Source organism: Helianthus annuus, chromosome 3 (genome assembly GCF_002127325.2).
Source record: "Helianthus annuus cultivar XRQ/B chromosome 3, HanXRQr2.0-SUNRISE, whole genome shotgun sequence".
NCBI lineage: Eukaryota > Viridiplantae > Streptophyta > Magnoliopsida > Asterales > Asteraceae > Helianthus > Helianthus annuus.
Window position 1 is genome coordinate 30,496,443 of NC_035435.2, and position 23,527 is coordinate 30,519,969.

At 40.9% G+C, this 23,527-nt stretch overlaps 1 long non-coding RNA gene across 2 annotated transcripts; it reads right to left on the reverse strand.

Moving 5' to 3' along the window:
- Window positions 1–21,717: 21,717 nt before the first annotated feature.
- Window positions 21,718–23,080, reverse strand: LOC110927647. 2 transcript variants are annotated; one of them, XR_002585790.2, is made up of 4 exons: window positions 22,931–23,080; window positions 22,711–22,759; window positions 22,189–22,324; window positions 21,718–22,075 (listed from the first exon to the last, which is right to left on the reverse strand). It is a non-coding gene; the product is annotated as an uncharacterized LOC110927647 (long non-coding RNA). The 2 variants fall into 2 exon arrangements; XR_004889231.1 differs by having other exon boundaries at window positions 21,718–22,078.
- Window positions 23,081–23,527: the final 447 nt, after the last annotated feature.

The following is a 23,527-nucleotide window of genomic DNA, read 5'->3' on the forward strand; positions in this document are numbered from 1 at the left end:
TCTAACGTGAACGACATCGTAACGCAACATTGAATCGCATTAACATACATCTGGTAACACAACACGTTAACAAAACCTTGAACTCACCAGCGTAGTCTGACACACTTGTTTGCATGCTTGTAGGTCATTAACGTTTGAAACATGGACTTGCTATCTGGGAGTGCTGGAGTGGTCATGGATCGAGGCTCTTGGATTAACTTACATTTGATACATGGGTTTTAAGTATTATTATGAAACATTTGCTAAACGATATTTACATGCTTCCGCTACACAACATTTTGGGAATTGATATCATGTTGACATTTTATTTCAGTAATTAATGACATGTTTTACTTAAGTATGTACCGTTGGTTCAATGTGATTGGTGGCTCGAACTCTGATGCGTAACACGCCTCGCGGGGTTTCCGCAGGTGGAATTTTGGGGGTGTTACAGTTTGGTATCAGAGCCACTGGTTATAGTGAACTAGGTTTTAGAACGTTTTGTAAAACCAGACTATAACCGAGCAACTTCGAAAATCGATCATGACACTCAGCTCCAGATTGCAAGGTTCGTCTCTCTCTCACTTTATACATTACTTACTTAGCAGTCACATACTCACAACGTACACGAAATGAGACATTAAACACCATAGTGACTTGATAGTGTGACACTACTCTTCGACTCACGTGAACCATAGACTTGTGATACTATCTGTTGTGTTGTTTGAACGGGGGAAACTGTGAGCGCAAGCTAAGAGGCACTGAGATAAGCATGCAAATTGCCTTATTATTATGGGTGCACACTTAATAATAACGCGGGGTGCATGCAAGTCCCAGTGAGGCTTATCGAGCGTGAGGAGGGTTCTGCCTTACTATGTGTGAACTTGGTAGTACGTAAATATCAGTATGATACTTGACTCCCATCTCGTTTCGATTTCTAAATCGGTTTATTCCCAACTATAGAAACATGAGTGGACGAGGACACGGACGTGGCAACATCAACATGACTCAGGCTGAGTTGACTGACCTAATCAATACCCGTGTGGCTGAGGCTTTAGCAGCCTATCAAGCTGGTACGGAATGTACCAAGTACTCTTACTCTCATATCGCGTACACGTCTTTTCACTTCTATAATGTGTTTCCTTCCGTCATTTAGGTCAGCAAGCGCAACCCCATAACAACCAGCCTGCATGTACGTTCAAAATGTTTATGGACTGTAAGCCACAGACCTTCACCGGGACTGAAGGGGCTGTGGGACTTCTGAGATGGTTCGAGAAAGCAGAGTCTGTGTTTGCTATTTGTAACTGTCCCGCTGGGGACAGGGTGAAATATGCTGCGGGTACCTTGGCAGATGGTGCCCTAACATGGTGGAACGCCCAGGTACAGTTGTTGGGCATAGAGGCAGCGAATGCCACAACCTGGGAAGACTTTAAAGAACTGATCAGGGAGGAGTACTGTCCTCCGGATGAAGTCCAGAAGTTGGAAAACGAGTACTACGACTTGAAGATGCTTGGATCTGAAGTCGAAGCGTATGTGAAGCGATCGTATGAACTGGCCGACATGTGCCCAAACTTGTCCCGGCCTATGTCTCGGAGGATTGAGTTATTCATCAAAGGGTTGCCTCCGCGTGTGAAGAGTTTGGTCACTGCAACCCATCTCAATGATTTAACACAGATTGTTCGACTGACTCATAAGATTGTGGACCAAGAGGTAGAGAGCAATTCATTACCCCCGCGCATTTCAGCCACTGCTGCTGCGGCACCCACTGCTACTACATCTGCTAATGATAACAAACGGAAGTGGAGCGACTACGACAAAGCACCCAGTGCTGGTCAGACTCAGAAAAGGCCAGACAACAATAACAACCGCAGCATCAGCCAGTCGTCTTCTGTCAATCAAGGCCAGGGAAGTGGCCACAGCCAGGGTTCGTATGCAGGGAAGAAGCCACGATGTAGCAAGTATGGCTATCATCATTTCGGGTCGTGTAGTCGGATATATAACAGGTGTGGTAAGGCGGGCCATGAGGCCAGGGATTGTTGGGCCCCACAGCCCAAACACCAGGAGCAACAAAACCAGCAGAATCAGAGACAACAGGGACAACCACCCCAGCAGAACCAGGGTTTCAGGAAGGGGTGCTATCAGTGTGGTGACGAGGGTCACTTTAAGCGGGATTGCCCTCAGTTAAACCAGAACGCTAACGACAACAACCGCCTGAATAACAACAATGCTGGAAACAACAACAACAACAACAACAACGGCAACAATGGGGGAAATGGCGCTCGAGGCAGAGTGTTCCAGCTTGGAGCAGGGGATGCCAGGAATGACGGCAACGTTGTAACTGGTACGTTTCCTGTTAACAATCGTATTGTTTCTATATTATTTGATTCGGGTGCCGATTGGAGTTATGTGTCCCTAGAGTTTAGTCAACGATTAGGGATAACCCCAACGCCTTTAGAAGTTAAACAAGTAGTAGAACTAGCAGATGGTAAAACGATAGAAGCCTCGAATGTCCTTTTCGGGTGCAAACTAGATCTCGTGGGTCAGATGTTTGATATTGACCTCCTTCCCATTACGCTCGGTAGTTTTGACATAGTGGTAGGCATGGATTGGTTGTCTAAGCACCAAGCAGAAATTTTGTGTAAGGAAAAGATTGTGCGTATCCCTCTCCCTGATGGGGAGACATTATTAGTTCAAGGGCATCGTAGTGGGACGATGGTTGGTATTATCTCGGCCATTCGTGCACAGCAATATCTACAAAAGGGGTATCCTGCAATGTTAGCGTTAGTTACCAACGCTCAGTCTGAAGAAAGTAAGACCGAGGATCTGCCAGTGGTGCGAGAATTCGCTGATGTATTCCCAGAGGAGCTACCAGGGTTACCTCCTCATCGCCAAGTGGAATTCCAGATTGATCTTGCGCCGGGAGCGGCTCCGATTGCTCGAGCTCCATACCGGTTAGCACCTGGAGAGTTGCAGGAACTGTCTAACCAACTGCAAGAGTTGTTGGACAGGGGCTTTATTCGACCCAGTTCTTCGCCTTGGGGAGCCCCAGTACTATTTGTAAAGAAGAAAGATGGGTCATTTCGTATGTGTATTGATTATCGAGAGCTCAACAAGGTGACCATTAAGAACCGCTATCCGTTACCACGCATCGACGACTTGTTTGACCAGCTGCAAGGGTCAAGTTTCTATTCAAAGATCGACTTAAGGTCGGGTTACCATCAGGTGCGGGTTAGGGAGGATGATGTTCCCAAGACTGCTTTTCGAACGCGCTACGGACACTATGAGTTTTTGGTCATGCCGTTTGGATTGACCAATGCACCAGCGGTTTTCATGGATCTCATGAACCGCGTATGTAAGCCATATCTCGACGAGTTTGTTATAGTGTTTATTGATAACATCTTAGTCTATTCGAAGAACAGGGAGGATCACGAGCGTCACCTACGTCTCATCTTGGAACTTTTGAGAAGGGAACAGCTGTATGCGAAATTTTCTAAGTGCGACTTTTGGATTCGAGAAGTGCATTTCCTTGGGCACGTTGTTAACGAGAAAGGGATACATGTGGATCCTGCGAAGGTGGATGCAGTTAAGAATTGGGCGGCACCAAAGACTCCGTCTGAGGTGCGACAATTTCTTGGTCTCGCAGGGTATTATCGAAGGTTCATTAAAGATTTCTCGAAAATCGCGCAACCCCTCACCTCACTGACACAGAAGAACACGGCGTACTCTTGGGGAACGAAGCAGGAAGAGGCCTTCCAGTTGTTAAAACAGAAACTTTGCAGTGCACCGATCTTGTCGTTACCAGAGGGTACCGAAGATTTTGTGGTTTATTGTGATGCTTCGATTCAGGGTCTCGGTTGCGTGTTGATGCAACGCGAGAAGGTGATAGCTTATGCTTCTCGTCGCCTAAAGGTGCACGAGAAGAACTACACGACACACGACTTGGAGTTAGGAGCGGTGGTATTTGCGTTGAAGATTTGGAGGCACTATCTGTACGGTACCAAATGCACCATCTACACCGACCATAGGAGTCTTCAGCACATCTTCGACCAGAAAGAATTGAATATGCGACAACGACGATGGGTGGAATTATTGAACGATTATGAATGTGCCATCAAGTATCATCCGGGCAAGGCGAACGTTGTAGCTGACGCCCTCAGCAGAAAGGATAATGCACCTAGGCGTGTGCGAGCATTGCAACTCACGATCCAGTCCAACCTCCCTTCCCAGATACGAGACACTCAGTTGGAAGCGTTGAAACCAGAGAACGTTCGAGCTGAAGCTTTACGTGGCTCGAGGCAACGACTAGAACGAAAGGGAGACGGTGCTTACTACGTAACTGGACGCATTTGGGTCCCATTCTTTGGCAACTTACGAGAACTTGTAATGGAAGAGGCACATAAATCACGCTACTCTGTACATCCTGGATCAGATAAGATGTACCACGACTTGAAAACTACCTACTGGTGGCCTAGCATGAAAGCCCACATCGCAACCTACGTCAGCAAATGTTTGACTTGTGCTAAAGTCAAAGCAGAACATCAAAAGCCCTCAGGTTTACTACAGCAACCAGAGATACCCACATGGAAGTGGGAACAGATCGCCATGGATTTTGTGACAGGACTACCAAGAACTCAGGCTGGGAATGACACTATTTGGGTGATTGTTGATCGCCTCACGAAATCAGCACATTTCTTAGCAATCAAGGAAACAGACAAATTCTCTCAGCTGGCAGCAGTGTATCTTAAGGAGGTGGTTTCTAGGCATGGGGTGCCAACTTCTATCATTTCAGACCGAGATCCGCGTTTCACTTCAGAGTTATGGCAGTCAATGCACAAATCGTTCGGTTCCCAACTCGACATGAGTACCGCTTATCACCCGCAGACGGATGGTCAAAGCGAGCGCACCATCCAGACACTTGAAGACATGCTGCGGGCGTGTGTGATTGATTTTGGGAAAGGGTGGGAGAAACACTTGCCATTGATAGAATTCTCCTACAACAACAGTTATCATACAAGCATTAAGGCAGCTCCCTTCGAAGCACTGTACGGACGGAAATGTCGTTCACCTCTCTGTTGGCTTGAGGTGGGTGATAGTCAGATCACAGGCCCTGAGTTTGTGCTTGAGGCATCAGAAAGCATTGTGCAGATCCGAAACCGTATGGCCGCAGCTCGCGACCGCCAGAAAAGCTACGCTGACAAGCGTAGTAAACCGTTGGAATTCGAAGTTAATGATCACGTTATGTTAAAGGTCTCACCCTGGAAGGGTGTGGTGCGTTTTGGGAAACGCGGCAAACTAAACCCTCGCTATGTAGGGCCATTCAAAATTCTGGAACGAATTGGAAAGGTGGCCTACAGGTTGGAATTACCCGCTGAGTTGGGTAATGTACTAATGTCCATGATGTGTTTCACGTATCGCAGCTAAAGAAGTGTTTGGCTGATGAAACACTTATTGTACCATTTCAAGAGCTGAAGATAGATGACAAATTGCAGTTTGTCGAAGAACCAATTGAGATTATGGATCGGGAAGTTAAAGTTCGGAAACACAGCCGTATACCGATTGTGAGAGTTCGTTGGAACTCAAGACGTGGTCCAGAGTTCACGTGGGAACGCAAGGACCAGATGAAACTTAAGTATCCACATCTGTTCCCCAACGACCAGGCGAAACTAAGCAAATCTAATGTTGATGCAACTAGTGAATTTTGGGACGAAATTCCCATTCAAGTGGGGGATGATGTGACACCTCGGGAAAACCAGTAAACGAACGATATAACTTACCTAGCTCCCTCAGTGAGTGCGTACCAAATTTCGGGACGAAATTTCCTTTTAGTTGGGGATACTGTGACAACTCGTAATTCGAACCTACTATTGTGTAACGTTACGTGCTTACGTGAACTATGTTAACTAAATGAATGTATGAATGTTATGTTTTACTATATGTGATCATGGGATATGTGCTTTTATTGAATGTTATGATTAAATGCTTGTATATATGTGGTAATCGCATAAGACTCATTGACCGTACAACTTAACCGATCGCACAAGCCCACTCGGGTTACACTCCTTGCATCCGAGCCTAGGGCAGCCCAAGTTGGGTTCGGCCCACTTCATTAAAAGCACGTACACACAACCTTAGGAGGTTGTTTCTCATTTGTTACACAAAAACACAAGTTGCAAACCCTAGCTCTCTCCCCCCCTCACAAACCCGACGGCAACCACCTTTCGAAGCCCTTGTACTCGGATCAATCTCATTCTCTTTTCAACCAGTTAGTGCTTTATGATATGTGTTTATAAACGATGTATGATTACATGTTTCGATTTCATGATTGTTGATGATGTTTAATGATAGTACTCTTGTTAACATGGTGAACTATGATGCTAGTTGATAGTGTTCTTGATAATCGGCCACATGTGTATGATTGATTTAATGATCATATGAATCGGCTGGAGATAGATGTTAATCAGTGGTTATGTTATATGATTCGGATTGTAGCTTATTAATGTACTAAGTGAATCGGGTTATGTGATATTCTCGGCTATATGTTAATATGATTTGATAGATTATTGTTTATGCTTGGGTTAGGGTTCATATGGATTAAACGATCGTTGCCTTGTTTTGATTAATTGAGGGATTGGTAGAAACTGTTAATTGGGTTGATTGATTGTTGAAGATTTGGAAACCATTTAATTATTGTAACTGATTTGCTTAAATCACGGAAAGAATAAAAATGTAATCGCACAAGCCAGTCCAATCGCACAAGTGTTAGGTTTGTTAACTGTTGGGCCGTGCATGTCATACTGGACTGGGCCAGCTTAAATCGCACAACCCAGCCCAGTCGCACAAGGTGTCCCGATCGTACAAGATTAGCTGGACCGCACAAGATCGTTTATTTAGATTGTTTTGTTGTTTGGGCCGGATCGAACAAGCCCATCTGGATCGCACAAGTCATCTATTAATTGGGCCGAGTATGCTATTTGACTGCTTAGCTATTTGGGCCGGGCTTGTTGGACCGCACAACATGCTGTGGATCGCACAAGGCTGTGCCGATCGCACAACATGTTGGGCCGGATATTATTGGGCTGATTTATTTATTCGCACACGTTGAATGGATTGTTTGACTGTTATGTGTTTTCCATGATCAATTCGTACTTGTAACGTGATAACTTGTGTGAAACATACGTGCATTACTTGAGTCAAAACCTGACCTGTACGGTAACCCTGTTAGGACGTGATTGACTACTCTTAATTCAAGTAACTTTGGTATAATCTACCGAGCAAATCAAGGTGAGTTCATTGCATTTTCTCAAGCATGCGTCCCGGTGGTTTGGGACAACTAGTAAACATTTGGAAGGGAACCTTTGGGTAAACAACTTAATCGGTTTTGGTTATTGAACATGGGATCTATCATCGGATTGCCTGGAGGGCAATGGGGTGATTAGTTGATAGCGCTATTAGATGGGAAACCTCACACCGGGCCGTAAGGACGGGCGTGAACTAATTATCTGGGTATGGCTTTGGTTGTTAGAGGCACACTCCTCGGATACATATGGGCACACTCCCTAGGGTATCTAGCGAAGGCAACATAGTATCGGTCGTTAAGGGGTACACACTCCCCGAATACATATGGGCACACTCCCTAGGGTATCTAACGTGAACGACATCGTAACGCAACATTGAATCGCATTAACATACATCTGGTAACACAACACGTTAACAAAACCTTGAACTCACCAGCGTAGTCTGACACACTTGTTTGCATACTTGTAGGTCATTAACGTTTGAAACATGGACTTGCTATCTGGGAGTGCTGGAGTGGTCATGGATCGAGGCTCTTGGATTAACTTACATTTGATACATGGGTTTTAAGTATTATTATGAAACATTTGCTAAACGATATTTACATGCTTCCGCTACACAACATTTTGGGAATTGATATCATGTTGACATTTTATTTCAGTAATTAATGACATGTTTTACTTAAGTATGTACCGTTGGTTCAATGTGATTGGTGGCTCGAACTCTGATGCGTAACACGCCTCGCGGGGTTTCCGCAGGTGGAATTTTGGGGGTGTTACATTATCACTCATTTGTGAGACACTAAGTAGGTTGAATTTTAGATTGTCTATTAGATTGACATTTTCAAACTTAACATTTCCAGACTGTACTATTCCAGACCCCATTATCTTCCCTTTACTATTATTACCAAAGGATATATCACCCCTCCTTGAATTTTGAAATCTTTGAGTAGGGCTCTACATCCAGTCATGTGCCTGGAGCCTTCACTATCTACATACCAAAGACTGTCTAAGCATGCAGAAGCTCCCTGCACATCAAGTAAAGGGTTAGTTCATTAGGGTCTCCAAAGCCAATAAGGCTTTGGATGGGGTCTCAACAGTGTCTATGTCAAGTTCAGGGGGATGGACAGTGGTTAGCTCAGGGGTTTGGACAGTTTTAGGACGGTTTTTCTCTAACCACTGTTGGGGGTCTTGCCCAATCAGCTGCTGATAACCGAAAGGATGCCTGTTCACTCTTGGTTTAGAAGGTTTTTTGTAAACCTCATAAACATGTGGGACCCTTTGGTATGGTGGTTTACCTTTACCTTTTTGGTATTGGTTTGCAGGGGGTGCATCAGTCACCTGAACATCTCTTTTAATAGAGGTTTGGTTCAGCTGTTTTGTAACAGCTATTTGAACTGGCACAAACAGTGGTTGAATCTTGGTGAACTTGACAGATCTTTTTGATGAACTCACAGGTGTTTTTGATATGTACTCTTCCTTTTTTACCTCAAAGGATTTCAGGTACACACACTCTTGAGTGGAACGATTTGATTTCCCACAGATGGTGCAACTCTTAGAAGGCACAACAGTACTTGTTTTGTTTAAATCATAAGCTTTTAGATGAAAACAATCTTTGGTCAAATGATTTTTCTTTTCACAAAAATCACAAAACAAGTTTTTAATCTTTTCTCTTTTCTTCCTCTTTTCAGACTCCTTTGCAACAGAGTTTTGAACCACTGTTGGGATGTCCTTAAGAGGAATGACCTTGGCCTTGGGAGCTTTTACACCATCAGTGGTTGTGAAGTCCATTGGTTTAAAATTTTCAAGAATGTCACACTCATCAGACCATGTGGGTTTAAATTGGTATTTCTCAATTTCCTCAAAAGTTGAGGACCCCACAGACCTTTCCAGAGTTATTTTGTTACCAAGTTTGTCAGTTATTTTAACTTCTTGGCCGTTCTTGTTGGTTGGTATGATTTCAACAGAACCAGCTTGATTTGCAGCATTGTTTTCAACTTGATCATTTTTTCTAAAACCAATGCCAAATTTCACATTGCTTTCAAGCTGTTTCTCAAGCATTATCTCAAAACCTTTGCAAGATTCCACCCATTTTTCACAAGTTATTTGGGTGGATTCCAACTCCTTTTTGCAAACTTGATATTTTTCTATCATTGTTTGAAGTTGGTTCTTGGTTATGCTATGCTTTTCTTTGAGACTGCAGATTTCTTTATCTTTTTCAGCCAATTTAATTTTCAGTTCTTTTAATGACTTTTCAAATTGAACTTCATCATTTAACACCTTGTCCCTAAGGTTTTCATTCACTTCTTTAATGTTAGCAAATGCTGTCTGAACACAGATTTTTAAGAGCCTAAGATGATACCTTAGCTGCAGCCATCATGGCACAGTCACAAGCATGCTCTTTCTCATCAGTCACCTTCTCTTCCTTCTCACCATGTTTCTTCTCTTCTTCTTCAGACCAGGGGTCAGACAGTGGTTCTATCAGGGGTTCTGAATTTTCTTCTAGCAGTATTTCACCAACAACAGCAGTAACCACTGCTTCAGCAACTTCATCCACTGTTTCAGCACTTAGCAGTCCTTCTTCAGTTCCAAGCTCTTCCTGTATTGACTCTAATGCCATGAAACAATAATCATCATTAGAAGCATCATTAGTAGCATAGAGTGCAAAGTTTTCATCACCTAGCTCATCAGGTAAGCTGCTCTAGTCAACAAAGCCTTGGGTGAAAAAGCTTTGCTGATCTGGTTGAACCACTGCTGGTGGTGCAGCTTGTTGTGGTGCAACTGGTTGCACTTGAACCTGAGGGACAGGAGCTTGGATATACTGAATTTTTGGGACAGTGGTTTGAACATAATGCACAGGAACAGGGTTTTGCATAATGAGTAGTGTTTACATGGGCAGCAGGGGTATAATGGGAATACTGCACAGTGCTTTGACTATTTTGTGGTCTTGGACTAGGGTGAGTGATAATAGGTCCATTGGTTTGACTCCTACATTCCCTAGCAAAGTGACCTAGCCTGTTGCACTTGTAACATTAATTTTTGACTTATCCAACCCTACTTTTAAATTCCCATGCTACCCTGGGAATTTCCTCCCTGTCCTTTTGTAAAACTTGCTTGTTCTTACACTCAGCAAAGCAAGTTGGTGCAAAATGTCCATTTCCTCTAAATCGACTGGATCAAAATGCTGTAAATCATTAAGTTCAAAGCACAAATTATCTGACATCTGGTTTTCACAATTAGCTGTAAAAGCATAGTTTGAGGAGTGAGGATCAGAGTTGTTAAAGGCTCCACCAGCAGTTATGTCAATGTAATGATCATAACTCTGATCCTTACTACTACTACTACCAGATTCTTCCTGACCCAAAAGAGCTGTGCTGCCAAATGAGTAGTCATCTGTAACTTTGCCAGACTCTTGTAACTTCTTTTTCTGGTTTAACTCCCTTTCATAGGTCAGGAGTCTACCATGAAGTTGGGTCAGTGTCAGATCTTTGAACTCAACAGAATTTCTGGTCACAAAATCAATTGTATCCCATTTTTTAGGCAGTGATCTAAGAAACCTGCTATTTTGTGTAGATTTAGCAAATTCAACTTTAAAAAGTCTTAGCTCACTAATGAGACAACTGAATCGCTCAAAGTGTTGTGTTAATGATTCATCCTTAATGTGACAAAAGGTTTCATACTGCTGATTCAAAATGTCCCTGTTATTTTCAATTACTTCTTCAGTTCCCCCAAATTGTTCCTTAAGTGCATCCCATAATTCCTTGGCACTGTTACAGTGTAACAGCCCAGCATAAATTTCATTGGGTAGTGTAGATGCAATGATGCTAAATGCTTTGGCATCTAGTTCGAATTTTTGAAAATCAGTTTTAGTATAGTTTTCAGGTTTCTTAGGTTCGAACTTCTTTAAATCCTCAGCACTCGGCACCATTGGAACATGTGGTCCAAAGACAACCGACCTCCAACATCCAGTATTCTGTTGAGCAAGGATGTGACCCATCCTTCTCTCCCAGATGTTGTATTCATTTCGTTTTAACATGGGTGGTTTAAAAAGTGAACAGATGTTATTGTTAGCATCTTGTGATTGTGACGTCATCCTGGTTGTTTTACAGACACTGATTAATCAACTTTGTTGGTGATTAAACCTTGCTCTGTTTTTCAACGAAATGAACAAAAATAAGTATCAACGATTGTGAGCTGAACTATTTATGTCAACATGATTGTTAGATCAAATTTGACTATCCGAGCTCTGATACCAATTGTTAGGATCTGAGTTTCTTTTTTATTGTGTTTTCGTTTAAGAATTAAGAAGATGAACAAGTAAATGCAGCAGAATATAAATGGAAACAAACATTACACACAATCAAACATGAGAAATGCTTTCAACACACATTTTTAACATAGAATCGAATGATTGAATTTATTTCAATCTTCAATTACAATGCATGTATCAAAAACTCCCCCTTAGCCTGAGCTCATAGTGTTTGTTCGTACAGGAAGACAAGTGGTGAAGTACTGTTCGATTTATAGGCACGAGCAAACCACTGAAGCATCTTGGCTGACGTCACCATGAAAGTGACATCTAACCTCCTGTAACAACTCCTATCAAAAAAGTCTTAATTATTATTTTAATTATCCAATAGGAAACCCTAATTAAGACACCCAAGTGATTCTGCACAAACCCTAAAATTTTCAGAACAATCAGAATCAGGATAAGGGCCCCTAAAACTCAGGGGGGGTAAACCCTAGTTATGATTATCTAAATTATGTGCTGTCAAATTCGAATTTTTCAATTTTGTCAACACAGCTAGACTAGTCCTAGACATGGCTACCCTATAGTGGTTAGGTGTCCCTTACGGACCGTAAGGGATAAAAGTCTTACGGTCCGTAAGCAATGTCAAATTTTGGCTATAAATAGCAGACATTGGCACTTGATATTCTGCGTACGTTCGACGAAGAAATTCGTTTTAGGCACTGAGTTACGTTCTGTTTACCACAATTAACACACAAGGATCACTAATCGACGCCGCAATACAGGGTAATAACTCGATCGCTATTACGATTCAACGTCCGATCAATTGAAACTATCCAACGTATGATTAAGTGCTGCTCAAATTGAGTTTATACTTTGTCATTCGTCGTGATTTCGACTTGAATGTTTGAGTGTTGTCTGAACTCGGGCTATACTCTGTCATTCGTTGTGAATCAGCTGAATTGTTAAGTATTGCACTTTGTTATTCGTTGTGAGGGTTTAATCTCGTGAATTGACGTAACTGCTGTATTAGTTTCTAACCCGTTTGTTTGCATTGTTATTTAAATTAGGTTAATCAAGGCTAATCAGTAGGCTTATACACTACTCGTTAAATCTGCAACGTGAGTCATTCTCTTTTTATCAACTGTTTTACAATACTCCAAATTATTTTCAAAAGTTATAATTACAGGGACTAAGTCATGGATATCTTGAATCACTGGCTACTGGGGTATTGTGCACATTACTAATTTTCTCCCAGTTAGGTTCATTGACCTACTAGGGATAATCATCACTATTTGGGTTCATTGACCTAATAGTGGTATGACCATCGTCACCATTGTGACATGTCACCATTGTGACATGTCACCATTGTGACACGGCGCCAGATAAAAATAAGATATAAGCCATTGTAATCGCTCTTATGCTGTAATTAATAACTATGCATCATTTTATGTAAATAGAATGATTCACTCAGTATTTCTCGCTGACAAAACCTTTTTCAAACATGTTTCAGGTGATCTGTTATGATCCAGGAAAAGTGCTGTGAATTGGGTCTTCACCCACACATAGTATGTGTGGATAAAAGCATATTATATGTTGGTAGTTGTCTTTACCTACACATAAACTAAGTGTTATGATGTGTAGACTCATGACTGTGGATATAGATCATTACCAACACATTAGTAATGTGTAGGTATAAAGCACGCTATACCTACACATACATGTGTGGCTAAAGATAAGTTATATGTGTGGTTAAAAATATAAAGATTTGTTTAAATGTAAGTTGAGGTGGCAGATGACATGGCATATGACGTGGACTATAGTAATGACACGTGTCATAAAGACATGTGTAGGTAAAAATGTTAGATGTGTAGGTATTAATTTTAATATTTGTATAAACAAATGTGAATGTGTTGGTAAAGATATATTAATGTGTAGATAAAAATCACAATATAGTTGGGTAATAATCTTCAAATATGTAAAATCACATGCAAAATAAGTAGATGCAAATAGAAACATGTGTGACCAAAATTACCATTCTTAATTAAAATTGTCAAAACATCGTTGTTCAAATCACTAAATGAAAAGTATCAGTTCTGAAAAATTGAGAAACTTGAACTAGCAAAACCCAAACTACTCGTAATTAAGTCTCTGCAAGTTGCGACCATTTGCGACTGTTATATATACGACCGAATAGCGAAATTTGAGACGGCTTTGCTACCACTTGTTTTTGAGTTCGTTTTGCAACCATTGTGATTGAACCTGTAATCATATAAAAAAACAAGAGGTAATGAAACTTCTGTGGTGTTAATTGCTTTCAATAAAAAATATATTAGGAGTAAAATCATTGAGCATTAAACCATAAAACAAAAGGCTCACCTTGTTAACAATACCATAAAGTTAGAAAAATTGAGTTCTTATTCGATGACTCCTTTTTGAATGATTTAGATTCACGTTTCTATATCTTCCATTTTCTAAAAACATCCCCAAAAGTATATGGTTCTCCTGGTCCAAATGATGTGAGACAACTGCAGTGTATAATGGGGGATCAAGACACATAGGTCTACGGCACAATTATGTGAGACAACTGCTTGAAAGTGGTACCATCAAGGTTGTCTATGTCAAGACAAGTAAGAACTTGGCAGATCCATTTACTAAACCTCTGACGAGAGATTTGGTTGTGAATACCGCGAGAGACATGGGTCTAAAACCACAATAGAATCGTTAGTGATGGAAACCCAACTTGAACTTAGTGCTCCTATTTCTCAAGTTTAATGGGTAACAACGAAGTCACTTAACGATAGAAGGTACTATCAAATTTGATAGATCCATGTGAGGTATGATAGTACGTCGTTGCCGAGAACAAGGGTGAGCTTATGCTCTTAACAAAGTTTTGGAGGCATCCAAGCAACGTGGGTGATGTAAAAACTTTGCCTATATGATCTAGGGGTGGTGCCACCTTGAGTGAAGATTAGTGGTTTATCTTCTAAAGGGTCATGAAAAGGATTTATAGCGCACGGCCATATTCGCGCTCAGTGAGAACGCAAAGTCAGCTGGTGATGTGTGGGGGTAAACCGAAGGGGGTTATCAAGTTAATGGTTTAATTCCATAGGACACCATCTAATCTGTCTCTTCTTGTTTATCAACATAAACTGGGTTTAATCTTCGTGACACCTAGTGACATCATTAGTCTAAGTGAAAGGAAACATTCCAACTTGGTGGGGGATTGTTGGAAATATTAAATAGGAACATACAAGTTGGTATGTTTCCTCCATCCCACATTGGTGGAGTGATTGAAGTTTGAGTGGTTTATAAGGGATTACCCCTTATGGGCCTCCAAAGTGTTAAATGGGTTGAGAAGCGGATAAAGCCCACACGCGTGCCGAGCCGAGCCGAGCCGCGAGCTCGCGAATGGTCGCGTTTGAGGCGCACTTTGCACTTTGCACTTCGCACGTACGCACCGTCGCGAGGAGCTGAGGAGCTTTTATTTTTAGCTAAGGTGGGTCAGATTTGTGGATTGAATGAGATAGGGAGATAGAGATTAATTCGAAACAGTGGGGGTTATCCCATACTGATTCGAATTCGTTTCAGATAACTATCCAGCAACTAAATTCGTATGGGATATGTGTTCAGTAATTTGAATTGGTTATGGATTGGTATATCTCTCCCCGTTTTTCTCATTCTTTGGTGAATCCTAAACCTATAAATTAAAGGCTCCTGCTACCCATTTATTCACTTAGATTTTCGCAGATCTCTCTCTCTCTACTGTGTGTTCGTGTTTTCGTTCCAGCTTCTGTGTTTTCTGGTTTCCATTGCTGTTGGAATACCAGATCAGTTCTGCATTAAATCCTGGGAGTTTACGCTGCAGCTCACAGCAATACGAGCGCGTAAAATCCTTTAAGGACGGGAGTTTTTCCGTGCAGTTCAAGGCTTTCGTTCAAGGATCTTCGTCCTCACTTGCCAGGTTGGTTTTAATTTACTTGTTCTTTAAATTCGTCCGACAACGGGACAGTCTCCTTCTACCTTTCTTTAATCAGTTTGCTCAAGTTGGAACAAACTGGTTTGGCTGATAACTCGGTAATTAATAAATTAATTGTTTGATTAAATTATTTTTTCAACAATCTTAAAGGATTTTATTTGTGTTTTAATCAACAGAATTAATGGACTCTGAACTACCAACAGCCAATCTGAGATTCATGAATCAAGAGTTTGTCAAGTTGGACAGATTCGATGGTCAGAACTATACCCGCTGGGCGGACAAGGTTAAGTTCATGCTAGTTGTGCTGAAACTTTACTATATCCTTGATCCTGACTTGCCTGCAATCCCTGATGACCCTCCTGGTGAAGCAGGAGAGCTCCCAAATGAAGATTTGGCAAGGCAAAGACTTATCCGTAAGGAAGCTGAAGATCTTTGCCTGGGTCACATCAAAAATTCCCTTTCGGATCGTCTCTATGACTTGTACGCGCCGATAAAAAGTGCTAGAGAATTGTGGAAAGCTTTGGAAGATAAGTACAAGGCTCATGAAGAAGGTACTAACAAATACCTTATTGCCAAGTACCTAGACTTCCAAATGGTCGATGACAAGTCAATCTTGGAGCAGGTGCATGAACTCCAAGTTCTTGTTAACAAATTGACTGCACTTTCTATTCCGCTGCCAGAAATATTTCAAGTAGGGGTCATTATTGCAAAATTGCCTCCTGGTTGGAAAGATTTCTCAAAGAGAATGATGCACAAGTCTGAGGACTACTCTTTGGATGAACTGTTGAAGCACCTTCGAATTGAGGAGGAAACGCGCAACAGGGACAAAAGAGGTAAAGTCGGATCGAGTGTGAATCACGTTGCTGGAGGATCTGGTCAAAAGGGAAAAGGGGCATCATCAAAGAATAAGAAGTTTACAGCACCAAAGAAGAAAGAATTCAAGAAGTCACAACACACTAACAATCATCAACCAAAGAGGTCTGGTAAATGTCATGTTTGTGGAGAAACAGGGCATTATGCACGAGAGTGCTCTCAGAGGAAATCTGGATCTACGGTTGGTTCTACAAGTGCTATTGATGTTGAGAAAGTCACCAATCTAGTGGCCAATGTGGGTCTTGGTGAAGTTAACATGCTTTCTCAATATACACGCATTGTGGCTTGTAGAGGATGGTTTTTGGATTCTGGAGCCACTGTTCATGTTTGTGGGAATCGTGGCTCGTTTCTGACTTATGCTCCTGTTCCTCAAGGAACAGTGGTGGTATGTGCTGATGGACATCGTGTAGAGGTTCGTGGTAAAGGCACGGTGCGGCTAAACTTTAGAGATGGTCAAGTGGTTACTCTTCAGGACGTTTTGCATGTTCCTGGTATCACCAAGGGTCTTGTTTCTGCTGATAAGTTTGATCGGAATGGTTAAAAGCTGGTTATCAAGAATCTCCGTGTGAAGTTTTCTCTAAACGACATCTATGTGGGTCAAGCAAAGAACACGGGTGGAATGTATCGTCTTGACTTAGCTGAAGATGGGATTGGTGAAGAAGAAGATTCGGATGAAGGGGGCGTTTCAGTGATTGATGGGTTTGGGAATGAAAGTGATAGTGATAGTGGTGGTAGTGTTAGTTCTAGTGTTAGTGAATGTAATGCAATTGGTTTTGATTTGAATGAAATTATGTCTTCTGATTATATCGCTTGTTCAATTTCTTTATGGCATAAACGTTTAGCTCATACAAATATTAAAAACATTGAAAAAATGCAAACTAAAGGTTTATTAAAATTAAATGATAGACTTTGAAAAATGCGAAACTTGTGTTAAATCAAAATTCACAAAGAAACCTTTTCCAAGTGTTCATAAACGCAATACATCACTACTAGAACTAATTCATTCAGATATTTGTGAACTGAATGGAGTTCTTACTCGTGGGGGTAAGAGATACTTTATCACTTTCTGTGACGACTCGAGCCGATAATTATATGTTTATTTGTTGCATTCAAAAGACGAAGCTTTTGAGGCATTCAAAATATATAAGGCTGAGGTTGAAAAACAAAAGGAGAAACGCATTAAAATTCTTCGCTCGGACAGAGGCGGAGAATACTTTAACCGAAAGTTTGATGCATTCTGCGAAGAAGAAGGCATCATACATGAGAGAACTGCACCATATACTCCCCAACAAAATGGTTTGGCTGAGAGAAAGAACCGAACCTTGGTAGAGATGGCTAACTGTATGTTAAACCAATCGGGTCTACCTCGTAATATGTGGGGGGAAGCTGTGTTAACCGCATGTTATGTTCATAATAGGATCACTAGGCGTGTGATACCTACGAGTCCATATGAGTTATGGAAAGGAAGAAAACCAAACCTAGAGCATTTGAGGGTTTGGGGTTGTCTTGCTTACTATCGCGTACCTGATCCAAAGACACTCAAACTGGGAGAACGAGCTTTCAAGAGTGTGTTCATTGGATATGCTTCGCATAGTAAATCTTACCGATTGTTGGATGACGAATCAGGTATAGTTGTAGAATCCAGAGATGTGGAATTCTTTGAGAACAAGTTTTCTAGAGATGATGAAAACTCAAATGGCACCACAACTTCTAGTACTTCTGAGAAAAGGGTTCAACCCTCACCAATAGTTGAAGAACCAAGGAAAAGTACTAGAGTTAGAAAAGAGAAAAGTTATGGAGATGATTTCTTTTCTTACCTGGTTGAAGGAACTCAAAAGAAAGTGACGAGAGAGGTCATTTTTGCTGTAAATTTGGATGATGATCCTAAAACTTTCAACGAGGCAATGTCATCAAGAGATGCTCCTTTGTGGAAGGAGGCAGTCAATGATGAAATGGATTCCATTATGGGAAATGGAACTTGGGAGTTAGCTGATCTACCCAAGGGAAAGAAACCTATTGGATCCAAATGGATTTTCAAAAGGAAGTATCATCCAGATGGATCCATCTCTGCCTATAAAGCGAGATTAGTCGCTAAAGGGTATAGGCAGAGAGAAGGGATCGACTATTTTGATACCTATGCACCTGTGGCTAGAATAGGTTCTATTAGAACTCTAATAGCGGTGTCTGCTTTGAAAGGGCTGTACATCCATCAAATGGATGTAAAGACAGCATTTCTAAATGGGTATCTAAATGAGGAGATTTATTTGGAGCAACCAGAAGGGTTTGTGATGCCTGGACAAGAGAACAAAGTGTGTAGACTTATTAAATCTCTGTATGGTTTGAAGCAAGCTCCTAAACAGTGGCATGAGAGATTTGACACCACTGTGACTGCTTTCGGGTTTCGACACAACAGTGCTGACAGATGTATTTATACTAAATGCGAACCCGGTTATACAGTCGTGATTTGTCTTTATGTTGATGATATGTTGATCATTAGCACTCACCTTGATGGTATTTCTGAAACTAAGAAATATTTGTCCTTGAACTTTAAGATGAAAGATCTTGGAGAAGTTGATACCATTCTTGGGATCAAGGTGAAGAGAACTGGAAGTCAGATTTCTCTTAGTCAATCTCATTACATAGAGAAAATTCTGACTAAGTTTCAACACTTAAATATTAAAGAGTTTAATACTCCGTTTGATCCAAGTGTGAAACTTAATGTGAACTCTGGAAGAGCAGTGGCTCAACTGGAGTATGCGAGTGCTATTGGAAGTATGATGTATGCAACGCATTGCACTCGTCCTGATATTGCTTTTGCTGTAAGCAAACTGAGTCAGTATACTGTTAATCCAGGGACAGAACACTGGAAGGCAGTGGGTAGAGTACTTGGATACCTGAAAAGGACCAGTAACTTAGAACTGACATACACGTCTTCTTCCAGAATACTTGAAGGTTATTCTGATGCAAGCTGGATTGATCGCACCAATGATTCAAAATCTACAAGTGGGTGGATTTTCACTCTAGCAGGAGGAGCAGTTTCTTGGGCGAGCAAGAAACAGACGTGTATTGCCCACTCAACTATGGAAGCTGAGCTCATTGCGCTAGCTGCGGCTGGTAACGAAGCAGAGTGGATTAGAGATCTACTTACTGACATCCGTCTGTGGGATGTTCCAGTGCCGTCTATTCCCATGTATTGTGATAGTGAGGCCACACTATCTAAAGTATACAACGCAGTGTATAATGGGGGATCAAGACACATAGGTCTACGGCACAATTATGTGAGACAACTGCTTGAAAGTGGTACCATCAAGGTTGTCTATGTCAAGACAAGTAAGAACTTGGCAGATCCATTTACTAAACCTCTGACGAGAGATTTGGTTGTGAATACCGCGAGAGACATGGGTCTAAAACCACAATAGAATCGTTAGTGATGGAAACCCAACTTGAACTTAGTGCTCCTATTTCTCAAGTTTAATGGGTAACAACGAAGTCACTTAACGATAGAAGGTACTATCAAATTTGATAGATCCATGTGAGGTATGATAGCACGTCGTTGCCGAGAACAAGGGTGAGCTTATGCTCTTAACAAAGTTTTGGAGGCATCCAAGCAACGTGGGTGATGTAAAAACTTTGCCTATATGATCTAGGGGTGGTGCCGCCTTGAGTGAAGATTAGTGGTTTATCTTCTAAAGGGTCATGAAAAGGATTTATAGCGCACGGCCATATTCGCGCTCAGTGAGAACGCAAAGTCAGCTGGTGATGTGTGGGGGTAAACCGAAGGGGGCTATCAGGTTAATGGTTTAATTCCATAGGACACCATCTAATCTGTCTCTTCTTGTTTATCAACATAAACTGGGTTTAATCTTCGTGACACCTAGTGACATCATTAGTCTAAGTGAAAGGAAACATTCCAACTTGGTGGGGGATTGTTGGAAATATTAAATAGGAACATACAAGTTGGTATGTTTCCTCCATCCCACATTGGTGGAGTGATTGAAGTTTGAGTGGTTTATAAGGGATTACCCCTTATGGGCCTCCAAAGTGTTAAATGGGTTGAGAAGTGGATGAAGCCCACACGCGCGCCGAGCCGAGCCGAGCCGCGAGCTCGCGAATGGTCGCGTTTGAGGCGCGAATGGGCGCGTTTGAGGCGCACTTTGCACTTTGCACTTCGCACGTACGCATCGTCGCGAGGAGCTTTTATTTTTAGCTAAGGTCTGGTCAGGTGGGTCAGATTTGTGGATTGAATGAGATAGGGAGATAGAGATTAATTCGAAACAGTGGGGGTTATCCCATACTGATTCGAATTCGTTTCAGATAACTATCCAGCAACTAAATTCGTATGGGATATGTGTTCAGTAATTTGAATTGGTTATGGATTGGTATATCTCTCCCCGTTTTTCTCATTCTTTGGTGAATCCTAAACCTATAAATTAAAGGCTCCTGCTACCCATTTATTCACTTAGATTTTCGCAGATCTCTCTCTCTCTACTGTGTGTTCGTGTTTTCGTTCCAGCTTCTGCGTTTTCTGGTTTCCATTGCTGTTGGAATACCAGATCAGTTCTGCATTAAATCCTGGGAGTTTACGCTGCAGCTCACAGCAATACGAGCGCGTAAAATCCTTTAAGGACAGGAGTTTTTCCGTGCAGTTCAAGGCTTTCGTTCAAGGATCTTCGTCCTCACTTGCCAGGGTGGTTTTAATTTACTTGTTCTTTAAATTCGTCCGACAACGGGACAGTCTCCTTCTACCTTTCTTTAATCAGTTTGCTCAAGTTGGAACAAACTGGTTTGGCTGATAACTCGGTAATTAATAAATTAATTGTTTGATTAAATTATTTTTTCAACAAAGACTACCGATATCAGTCGAGGTGACCGATCTTTTCCGAAAACCAAACCGATATGATGTATACTAGTAGCTCCATAGATCCTACTTTAGGTACTTTTCAAGTGTGAGTTGGTCCTTGGTCATGGACCGAAAGTAACCAATTTCTCCTAAAAAGACGAAAGTTTTAAGCATGAAGATGGGGCCCAAGTAGTAGAAATATGCGGCCTAAATACACCAATAAACTTTGACTAACTTGCTGACCTAAAATAACACGGATGACAGGATCAATGCAAATATAGATACAAGTGGGGTGCAAATGAGCCAATCCCGAGCTTGTGCTCTCCGACTCGATTCGAGCTTTGTTTTCAAAGCTCGAGCTCTCGTTGGTAGTTTCTAAAGCTCGAGCTTGGCTCGTTTATTATCTACTAGTTAATATGTTAAATAAAATAATAGATATAATAGACACGTTTAGGCTTGCAAGCTTGATAAGTGTAACTCGGGCTCGGGTTCCTTTACTAAACAAACTTATTTTTCGGTTCGGGCGAAGCTCGTAAACAAGATTAAGTAAGCTCGGCTCGAATGCCTAACTAGACAACTTTAAAAGGGGTAAACAAGTTTTGCCAGGTATAGTTGAAACGGATGGTTCTGTGACACATGGTAAAAATGACACACGGTAATAGGCATTGTTCAAATCTGTACATATATTAACTTGGGTTGTTGCTTACAATTTGGAGCGGATGCACTCTGGATTTGGGGATGTCAGTTATTGTTGCTTGCGATTTGTCTGTTCTGTCGCCCTTTTCTTCTTTCGTCCGCCCTAAAGGGTTCAAATGTGCCAGTTGAGAAATAGAAAATGTGATGCTTGAAAAACTGATAGGTGCCTGCTGTAATTTTACAGGTGGTTAGCTGGGGTTTTTAAAAACATATATTTATATATTTTACAAATGGGCAAAGCTTTTAAGGAGCGTATGTAAGAAGCCAAAACTAAGCATACCTCAGATAGCATAACCACAAAGAATATCTCCAAGCCATGAAAGAAGCCAGCCACCATAATCTTTAAGGGTTATATGAACAGTGGTGACTTAGCATACATATAAACTAGAAGTGGGACTATAAAAACTGGATCACATCTGCAAGCAATACATATAACTCTTAAAAAATGAAAAGAAACTAGAATTATAAAGCATTACTAGCCTCCATAAATGATATGCAACAAAAGATTAATAAAGCTCGTTCATATATAACACATCATATGCCGGCACTTAGGCTATAGCCTAGTGGTCAAGCGGAATTATCTCTTGTCGGGGGACCAAGGTTCAATCCTTGGGAAGTGTAAGTATTTAAGCGGAAAATTAGCCGATAAAAAAATATATATATATAACATCATATATTAGTGGATCTTTAAAAAAAAAAACCATGAAATTTGTTAATACCGGTAAAAGCTTAAACATTTGAAAAGTCCAATTGGATCCTTTCTTATACAGAACTACCAGCAATATATCTCACGTTGAACTACCTGCAAAATCCAATTGTGGCTAGGTTGGATTGAAAGAAAATGAATGCCTCTACAAATCAAGAAACTGAAGATTAGTAATTAGTCAAACTAAATTACAAAAAAAAAAAAAAAAAAGAAAAAAAGAAACACTAGTCTAAGAGATCGATTATGAGAAATTCGATTGTGAGAAATTAAAAGAGCAAATTGTGGAAAAACAAGAATGAGTAAGAACACTTCTGACCTACACTTGTTGATGGATTGAAGCATAATACGTTCGATTGAATAGTGATTTTGTGATCAACCAACATCCACACTTTCTTCGTCTGTCGTTCTCTCCATCAAAGAAGCCAACGACGGTTTGTTAGAAAGAATTTTTCAAATGGGGAGGGCGGAGCACGGTTAGGGTTTAGATTCTAGAATTAGAATGAGAGGGAAATTTAATTTTGGGGCATAATTTACGGGTTTAGCAGGGAACTACAAAATTTTAAGAGGGAAGTCAAAAAATTTATTAATTTAGCTTTAAGTTATATATGTATTTATAACTTAATAAATATTTAAATATAATATAAAAAAACTAAAATGTAATTTATAATGTGTAAGATATTTTTTCAATGTATTTTATTTACTTTTACTCAACTTATATATAAATTTTAATATATATATATATATATATATATATATATATGTTTAAAATGCAATATTATTGGGAGGGAAATAAAATTTCAGGAGTTGTTTTTATTAAATTGTTTAAAGAAGGGAAAACACGGAAATTTTTAGAACAAACACTTGAAACTTTTAGTGGCATGTATAAAGTGTCATTAAAATCTAAATTAGTGGC